Source organism: Ornithorhynchus anatinus, chromosome X1 (assembly GCF_004115215.2).
Source record: "Ornithorhynchus anatinus isolate Pmale09 chromosome X1, mOrnAna1.pri.v4, whole genome shotgun sequence".
NCBI classification, from domain to species: domain Eukaryota; kingdom Metazoa; phylum Chordata; class Mammalia; order Monotremata; family Ornithorhynchidae; genus Ornithorhynchus; species Ornithorhynchus anatinus.
In genome coordinates, this window is record NC_041749.1 from 87320770 (window position 1) to 87330940 (window position 10171).

The 10171-nt window shown below is 46.5% G+C and overlaps 1 non-coding gene across 1 annotated transcript; it reads right to left on the reverse strand.

Annotated features, from left to right (window-relative positions):
- Nucleotides 1–9148: 9148 nt before the first annotated feature.
- Nucleotides 9149–9284, reverse strand: LOC114807120. The gene has a single exon (XR_003755173.1). It is a non-coding gene; the product is annotated as a small nucleolar RNA SNORA7 (small nucleolar RNA).
- Between the last annotated feature and the right edge of the window lie 887 nt (nt 9285–10171).

The window sequence follows — 10171 nt, forward strand, 5'->3', positions numbered from 1 at the left end:
GGCGTCGGCTATTTCCTCAACTATAAAATGGATATTCAATACCTGTTCTCCCTCCTACTTAGATTGTGAGGCCTGTGTGGGATAGGGACTGCCTCCAACCTGATTAAATTCATTCATTCATTCAATCATTTATTGAGCGCTCACCTTATGCAGAGCACTGTACTAAGCACTTGGAAAGTACAATTTGGCAACAGAAAGAGACAATCCCTACCCAACAATGGCCTCACAGTCTAGAAGGGGGAGACAGACAACAAAACAAAACAGAACAAGTAGACAGGCATCAATACCATAAAAATAGATAAATAGAATCATAGATATATACACATCATTAATAATATAGAGTAATAAATATGTACATATATACACAGGTTTGGTGGGGAGGGTAAGGGGGTAGAGCAGCGGGAGGGAATAGGGTCAATGGGCAGGGGAGGAGGAGCAGAGGGAAAGGGAGGGCTCAATCTGGGAAAGCCTCCTGGAGGAGGTAAGCCCTCAGTAAGGCTTTGAAGAGCTGAAGAAATTGTATCTACTCCAGCACCTAGAACAGTGCTCGACACAGTCATTCATTCTTTCAATTGTATTTAATGAGCACTTACTGTGTACAAAGCACTGTACTAAGTGCTGAACAAGCACCATAAAGAATTAAGAAGAAGAATTAAGAGAGGGTGCAGTCAGGAGGGAGAGATGAGGCGAAGGAAGATTGGACCTGTTTCATGAAAAGACCTACCATCCGGGCCCACCACGGTGAAAGGAGAAAATTGAGTCCCAAATCTAGGTGTCTTTCCTGGAAAATTTAATCCTGTCCCTTAAACCAAACTTGCTTACCTGGATCTTTTGGAGCGGAAGTTTTGTCAGGACTGGGGGAAGAAGAAGTTCAAGCGAAAACAGAGCCAGGCTTTGCCAACATCAAACGTGACAACACAAGAAGCAGCTTTTGTGTATGCACATTCTGAGTCCCTCATGTGCCTTTTCAGTTCCACACACACACTTCTAAGTGAGCTTCCTAATAATAATAATGATAATAATAATCTTTATTATTCACTTATTGTGTGCCCTGCTCTGTATTAAGCATTGTGGTAGACACAGAGAATCAGAGCAGTCACACCCACTCTTCTTCATGGGGACTCATGGTCTAAGAGAGAGGGAGACCAGGTATGTTATATGCATTTTACAGATGAGGAGTTGGAAACACAGAGAGTTTAAGTGACTTGCCTAAGGTCACACAGCAGGCGGGGGACAGAGCAGGCATCAGTAGCATCTTCTTTGAGCATGAAGGACAATTACACCCCACCCCGCCCCTCAACATCAGATCTTGTCTCTCTCCTAATTTGCTTCCTCTTGTCACGTGAGTTTGTCGAGAGTGGGTTAATTGATTGGTTAATAAGCTTTGTGGCTGCAAGTTTCTCTGTAAAAGCAGAGTAGGGAGGGGGACAGGAATTTCATCTCCAGGCAAATTCCCCATCAATCCAGAATGCAGGGGGAAGGCATCGTAGAAATATCTGCCTCATCAGCAGAGCGATTTTCAACCATTTCCAGCAGGCATCAAAGATCATCAACAGAGCAGCTAGAAAGTGTTCTGTGCCCCATCCATCCTGCTCCATGCTGATTTCTCGCTGGTAAATATCAAGCCTGCTGAGGAAAAGGGGCAGACCTGGAGGAATTTGACTTATCAGCCCCAAACGTCTGGTGGAATCGGAAATTGAAATCAAAGAATAATAATATTTGCATCTTAAAAAGAACATAAAACGTGTGACAACATAACATTAAATCTGACTAAAACGTCAATTCCATCTTCTTGGGAGCATCATTTATCACCTCCCTGCCCCTCCAGTATATTCACAGGTTTTCAAGGAAGAAGCCACATTCGGCATGGAAATGAGGTATTTCCTCCTCCTCCCCTCCACCATCAGGAGAGCACAAAAGATGCTTAATTTCCACTCCAGCTTTGTTCCCACTGCTTTCCTCTCTGGACTGGAGCTGGATTGGAGCTGTGCTGATTACCGGACCAGGGAGAAACGAGGCCAGAGACCGTCTGACTGAGGAGTCAGGGAGAATTGTCTGATCGTATGCTGGCTGAGGAGAATATCTTTTCCCCCTGGGTCCAGGGATTGTAGGTCTGTGTTGAGAGGTGGCAGGTGTGCAGAGCTCATGGAGCAGAGAACACAGGCAGGATCTGAGAATATGTTAGCTCTGGGAGGCCTGCTGGGACTCTCCTCACGGGAACCTAAGTCCCTGAGCATGGATGTTACTGGATTAGGGTCATGGTCCCTCCAACCTGGGATTCTGTCACCCTTATACTTGGATCTGCACCCTTTATTCAGCCCTCCATCAGGCACACAGTGCTTATGTACATAGCTGTAATTTATATATTTATATTAACGCCTGTCTCCCCCTCTCGACTGCAAGCTCGCTGTGGGCAGGAAACACGTCTACCGACTCTGTTGTATTGTACTCTCTCAAGCGTCTAGTCCAGTGCTCTGCACACAAAAGGTGTTCAGCAAATACCACTGATGGATTGAATGATGTTCTCAACATTTTAGGGAAATGTCGGTAGGTTGTTCTCCTGGGCAGCATTTTAGTAATCCACTATGGACCTCTTTGACCATGTATCTACTCAAGCTCTTCTTTGAACCCACTGATATCTCTGCCTGCCTAACTCCCAATAGGATTAGAGTCTACATCCTTACTACCTTCCAGTGAAAAGCAGTATGGCTTAGTGTAAAGAGCATGGGCTTGGGAGTCAGTGATCGTGGCTTCTAATCCTGTCTCCGCCACTTGTCAGCTGTGTGACTTTGGGCAAGTCACAACTTCTCTGTGCCTCAGTTACCTCATCTGTAAAATGGGGACTAAGACTGTGAGCCCCATGTGAGACAACCTGATTACACTGTATCTACCCTAATGCTAAGAACAGTGCTTGGCACATAGTAAGCACTTAACAAATGCCATTATCATTATTATTATCCAAGGGAAGAAGTGTTGGCTTTTGCTTGTTGTAAACCTCCCATCTTCCATTTTCAAAGGGTGTCCCCTCATCCCAGTGGTTCTGTTCACTCCATTCATAATCTAATACATTTTTTTTTTAATGGTATCTGTGAAGCGCTTACTATGTGACAGACACTGTACTAAGTGCTGGGGTAGATACTAGATTACTCAGACACAATCCCTGTCCCACATGGGACTCACATACTTAATCCCCATTTTACAGCTGAGTTAACTGAGGCATGGAGGAGTTAAGTGATTTGTCCAAGGTCACACAAAGGACAAGGGGTGGAGCCAGATCCTCTGACTCCCGGGCCCGCGCTCCTTCCCCTAGGCTACGTTACTTCTCAATCATGTGAACTTCGGTCATGTCCCCTCTCAGCCTCCAACTCACCAAAGTGAAGAGTCCACGCTTTTTCCACTCACTCCTCATATGGAAACTGCTCCATCGCTCTGCCCATCTTGGTTGCCTTTCTAGGTAATTTTATCCAGTTCCGTCATGTTCTTCCCAAGAGTCAATCTATAAGTCAATCAGTGCTAATCCTTGAGCGCTTACTGTGTGTAGAGCATTGTACTAAGTACCTAGGAGGTGTCAATAGACACAATTCCTGCCCCCAAGGAGTTTACAATCCACTGGGGAAACGGACACTAAAATACATTTCAGGTAGGCCGCGACAGAACTACACAAAGAGTAACATAGCCATTTGCCTGGGTTTTTTTTCAGCTAGTCGTCTACCTGGCCTTTACATATAAGGCACCAGATGCATTTATGTTTTTATTTTCAGCAGAAGTCTCCCTACGCCTTGACATCTGTCAGCGAGATCCACAGGTCAGAAGCAGTTCCTGTGCTGGTAGGGACCTGGGATCTGGAGAAGGGGGGCTGGGAGGGAAATCTGGGGTCCATCTGGAGAAGCACTCTAAGTTCAGGTGGACTCAGACAGGCTTTGCCATAATGTCTATGTAACATCATTCTGCTGCATGCTGCATGCCTGGCATAATGCACTTGGCTTAATGTTCTCTCCCTTTTTTCCCAATGGTATTTGTTAAGCACTTATTATGTGTCAGGCACTATACTAAGCACTGGGGGAGATCGATCCACCAATCAATCATTTGTATTTATTGAGCGCAGGGCACTGTACTAAGCGCTTGAGAGAGGACTACACAACAGTATAACAGAACATTCCCTGCCCACAACGAGCTTACAGTCTAGAGGGGGAGAAAGATGTTAATATAAATGAATAAATTATGGATATTAATGTAAGTGTTGTGGGGCTTGGGGAGGGGGTGGTGAATAAAGGGAGAAAGTCAGGGCAACACCGAAGGGAGTGGGAAAAAAGAAAATGAGGGTTTAGTCAAGGAAGCCCTCTTGGAGGAGATGTGCCTTCAATAAGGCTTTTGAAGTAGGGGAGAGTGATTGTCGGATTTGAGGAGGGAAGGTGTTCCAGGCCAGAGGCAGGATGTTGGTGAGAGGTCGATGGCAAGATAGACGAGATCGAGGTTCAGTGAGTAGGTTGGCATTAGAGGAGAAAAGTGTGCAGGCTGGGTTGTAGTAGGAGAGTAGGGAGGTGAAGTAGGAGGAGGCAGAGTGATTGAGTGCTTTAAAGCCACTGAAAGGAGTTTCTGTTTGATGTGGAGGTGGATGTGCAACCAATGGAGGTTCTTGAGATGTGGAGAAACATGGACTGAATGTTTTTGTAGAAAAATGATCCCGGCAGCAGAGTGAAGTATGGACTGGAGTGGGGAGAGACAGGAGGAAGGGAGGTCAATAAGGAGGCTGACTCAGTAATTAAAGTGGGATAGGATAAATGCTTGGATTAACATAGTAGCAGTTTAGATGGAGAGGAAAGGATGGATTTTAGCGATGTTGTGAAGGTTGAACCAACAGGATTTAGTGATAGATTGAATATGTGGGTCGAATGAGAGAGAGCAGTCAAGGATAATGCCAAGGTTACGGGGCTTGTGAGAAAGGAAGGATGGTTGTGTCGTCTACAGTGATGAGAAAGTCTAATCAGGTTGGACACAGTCCATGTCCTACATGGGTCACTGGCCACCGTAGAAGGTCAACTGCGGTTTCATATGGTGATAAAACTGTCTTTTGCTTTGTTTCCCATCCCTTTCTGATGATACTTGGTAGGTTTGGGCCCTTGTTCAGAGGGGAAGGAGGAGAACTGGGTTCTAGTCCTGACTCTACCTCTTGCTTGTTGTTTGACCTTGGGCAAGTCACTTCTTTGGGCCTCAGTTTCCTCATCTGTAAATGTGGGTGGGTAATGTTTCTATTTATTGCTATATTGTACTCTCCCAAGCGCTTAGTACTTTGCTCTACATACAGTAAGCGCTCAATAAATACTATTGAATGAATGAATGCTCTCTCTACCATATAGATCTTGTGCCCCACGTGGGACAGGGACTCTGTCCAATCGGATTGTACTGTATCTACCTCAGTGCTTAACACAGAGCTTGGTACAACATAAGCACTTAATAAATTCCCCAGTTATTAATAGCTGAGCCTAAATACGTGTGTGACTTTGTGATGCAGCTGTGCCAGGCCTAGGACCACCTCGTCGAGGTGAGAAAACGACTGTGCCATCAAGCTCCCAGTGGGGATACTTGGAGAAAGGAGGAACCTGTTGTTCTCCAGGAAAGAGAATGAAATCCCACCTACAGGGTCAGGAGAAAGACAGTAGCTGCACCACTGACTTTCGCTGGGGAAGTAGAGGGGTGAATAAGGCCTCTCAAGCCTCAGATGGGGCCCCATTTTCTCTCTCTCCATCCTCATGGAGGGCCAGAGGAGTGTGGAAAAATGTAACTGGTGACAGTGGGGAAGACATCACTCTTCTTAGTCCTCAAATGGAGACGGTGCCAGCCTCTGGGATGCTTTGCAAACCCCTAAAGATCCAGGACTCCAGAAACCAAACAGCTGAGAGTCATGCAGTGAGTCATTTAAACGTGCAGTTCCAGGGAGAGGCAGTCACAGCTCCTTAAACAAGCAAATACAATTAAATCAAACAGGCAAAGATTAAGTTCCTGCTAACCCAAGGGGAACCCTTCTTAGTCCAGCACCTCCTCCCCTCCTTCCCAGGCCCCCAGTACGGCGGTGGTCTGGCCTGGAGGAGGGAGGAGCAGTTGGGACTGGTTGGAGTTGGCTGGAGCTGACGAGGGGAATGTCCAGTGACTCTCCAAGGGAGCATGCCATGTCTATTACACCCAATGGATGGGCTCCTAAATTTTTAAAAGGGAGCTTGGGAGGCAGTGTCTAGGATCTGTGTTGAGTTAAACACATTTAACTGATATCTGTCTTGGCAAGGGGGAGGGACAGGCAGAAAAGGTTCTGATTTGGTTTGGAACCAGTTCAGCTTCCCTAAGGTACTCATTCCCTGGGGGAAGGGGCAAATCCCATAATTATTCCTGGAGGTCCAGACCAACCTTGACATCTCAGACTTGAGATCCCTGGGAGAAAGGGGGGCTTTCTGCCACTGCCCCTTCACACCCATCATCCAGAAGGTGTTGGGGTGACTGTGCAGCAGTTTGGGGGGAGTCTGGAAGGTCCAGATCTGAACTGGATGCCACAAAACAGTAGGCTGCCTCCTCCAAAAAGCCTTCCCTGATTGATTTCCCAGCACCTTGACACATATCATTCTCTCAGCCAACTACATCCTCCTAAGTACTCATGTACATATGTCTGCTCAGTTATTTATTTTGACTAAATCAGATTTGTAAATATTTTTAGGTCTGTCTCCCCTGTTAGAGTGGGAGCTCCTTGTGGGAAGGGAACATGCCACTTCTTTATTCCGTATTTCCCAAGGGGCTAGTACGGTGTACTGCACCATGCGGGCACTCAATAAATGCTGCTGCTGCTACTATTCATTCATTCAATCGTATATATTGAGTGCTTACTGTGTGCAGAGCATTATGCCTAGCACTTGGGAGAGTAGAATACAATGACTGACACATTCCCTCCTCCTCGTCCTAATAATAATTGTAGTATTTAAGTGCTTACTATGTTCCAAGCACTGCAGTAAGTGCTGAGGTGGATACAAGCAAATCAGTTTGGATGCAGTCCCCGTCCCACATGGGGCTCACTGACTCAATCCCCATTTTGCCGATAAGGTAACTGAGGCCCAGAGAAGTGAAGTGATTTGCCCAAGGTCACACAGCGGCCATGTGGCGGAGCTGGGATTAAAACCCATGACCTTCTGGCTCCCAGGCCCATGCTCAGTGCACTACACTGCGCTGCTTCGCGGCTGCTGTGGTGGCAGCGGCGAGTGGTTCACAACTAACCTGTTCCCCCTGGGACCTCAGTCCCCAAATTCCCCATCTCTCTGAGTCCCCATTCCCCATTCTCCAGAGCTCCTGGGAGTAGGGCCCCTGGAAGAGTCCCAGACTAGCCAAAAAATGTCCAGGAAAATGATGTCTCGGCTGAGGGTTTCTCGGATCACCTTGTGAGACAACCAAGAGGCTGCTGGGGTGGCTTGTTGATTCTATTCATGAAAGCCTCCCGCTCTTCACTGAATGCTGCCTACATCACAGGAATTACACTGTCAGGCTTCTCTGGAGGCTCTGCTCTTCTACACAATCCCAGACTCTGACAGGGCAGAGCCTGAAAGGTTAGAGCTATTGCAATACTAACAATGTAATGTTTGTTGGTCCATGACCAAAGAGAACATGTATATATAAATATATATATATACATATGTATGCATATATTTAAAATTTGTGTGTACACCTACACACACGCTGACACACCTCCTTACCTCCGCCACTTCCAGTCAAGCATTTTTAATTGTGAAGTTACATTTATTCCTCTGCAAACTTAGAGCCACCCTTCAGCATATGCGCTAATTACAGCCACGCACATCGACTCCCATCCATCAATGACCCCCAGGAAGCTCGGCTGCCGGGTATTACTGATGCAAAGAGCTTAGCAAGTTTCCAAAATTTGGGAACTTGGACTGCATTGGCAGGTCTAAATGACATGACGGTAAGCTCCTTAAACTTGGGCTCCTCTGTGGGTTCTGTGTCCCAGCCACTTGTTTAGAAAGTTGCTTTTTCATCCATTGGAATGTGAGGTCTTGGAGATTGATTCCTTCCCTTGTCTGATTCCTTTCCAAAGCTTCCAGGGTAGGAGCTGGTCACCACAGGGAGCTGTATGAATAAACCCACTGAATTTGAATCTAACACATTCACCCGCCTTGCCTTTTGCCCCACTTCAGGCACATCTTGGGGTCTGGCTATGAGCAGACACTGAGTGCAGTGGCTCATTTAGAAGTCTCAGAGGAGGCCCAGAGGGAAGGAGTACAAATGTGGCCAGACTCTGGAGACCCTTTCTCCCATCTTGAGGGGCTGCTTAGAACTCCTGGAACCTCTTGGAAAAGCCCAAGGAGGCATGAGGCTGTGCACCTCGGGGATGTTCCCCAAGGAATCTGAGTTGGATTGAGAGCCAAGGGTTCTGTTCTGGTGAGGGAGCTGTCGGTGCAATTAGGGAGTAACTCCATTTTTAGCTGAGAATGTGTGGAATGATTAAGAATGCTTCCCTGAGCACTTCTATCCTCCTCTCCTCTGGGGATTTCTAAAGGGAGAAGATTTCTAAAGAGAGAAGGAGCATGCCTAATGGATAGAGCACGGGTCTGGGAGTCAGAAGGCCCTGGGTTCTAATACCGGTTCTGCCACCTGTCTGCTGTGTGACCTTGGGTGAGTCACTTTATTTCTCTGTGCCTCAGTTCCCTCACCTGTAAAATGGGGATTGTGACTGTGAGCCCCACATGGGACAAGGACTGAGTCCAACCTGATTTGCTTGCATCCACCCCATCGCTTAGTACAGTGCCTGGCACATAGTAAGCACTTAACAAATGCCACAGTGATTAATAAAAGAGTGAGAAACCCAGTCTTGGAGATGTATCTTTGACCTCTCTCTTCTTTGAGAGTAGGAATACCACCTCTACTACTGCTGTTGTTGTTGTCTTATGCTGTCGAGTCATATCCGACCCATAGTGACGCGATGGACACGTCTCTCCCGGAACACCCCACCTTCATCTGCAATCGTTCTGGTAGTGGATCCATAGAGTTTTCTTGGTAAAAAATATGGAAGCGGTTTACCATTGCTTCCTTCCGCGCAGTAAACCTGAGTCTCCACCCTCGACTCTCCCATGCTGCTGCCCGGCTCGGGTGACTTTTGACTTGTAGCAGATAGCCTTCCACTCTAGCCACTGGCCAAGCTAGGAATGGAATGGACATGCCTCTGCTTGACTCTCCCTCCCGTAGTCGTGACTGGTAGAGGACTGGAAACTCTCCAGGTGCGACCCTGAGAGGGCCTACTACTACTATTCTACTGCATGTGGTATTTAAGTGCTTACTATGTGCCAAGTACTGTGCAAAGCGCTGGGGGAGATGCGCAATAATCAGGTCAGGCACAGTCCCAGTCCCCCATGGGTTCACATTCTAAATGAGAGGGAGACTAGGTAGTGAATCTCCATTTTAGAGATGAGGAACCCAAGGCACAGAGCAGTCAACTGACTTGCTCAAGGTCACACAACAGGGGCGTGGCGGAGCAGGGGTTAGAACCCAGGTCCCTGGACTCCCAGGCCTGAGCTCTTTGCACTATATATTTAGATTAGCAGGTCCTCAGGGGGAGGAGTCGTATCCGATACTCGTTCTGAGTTTTTCTAAAGTGCTTCCTAGTACAGTGCTCTGCACCCAGTAGGAACTCAGCCACTCCTGCTGGTGGTGTTGTTTGGATAAAATATTCTATGACAGATATCAAATACTATTACCAATCTTCAACTAATAATCCTCCTTTTTGGAATGATCAAGCCAGTGATTGCAACCTGATTCTCCATCAATGAAATGTTTATTTGTGGAGTTTAATAAATATATAAATCGTCGGTTAATGAAGGGAAAGTTATGTCAGCAATAATTGTGTAATTACATTATTAATGCTTTTGAGTTGGGGGAATGCCTCCCAATTTAATTGGTGTTTAACAAGCTCATTATAGCTGGGTAATTAGATATTCATTAATTGCTAAAATTCTGATTGACATGTAGTAGGTTAATGGATACCCACGCTGCGGTAGAAATCTCTCTGTGTGCCAATTTAACGCTTTAATGCCCCTATCAATTTGGTTTTTAAAAAATGCATGCTTAACGCATCGGATGTTGATTATCCATTTCTTGGTGGTGTTATCTGTAGCCACCATGCTGG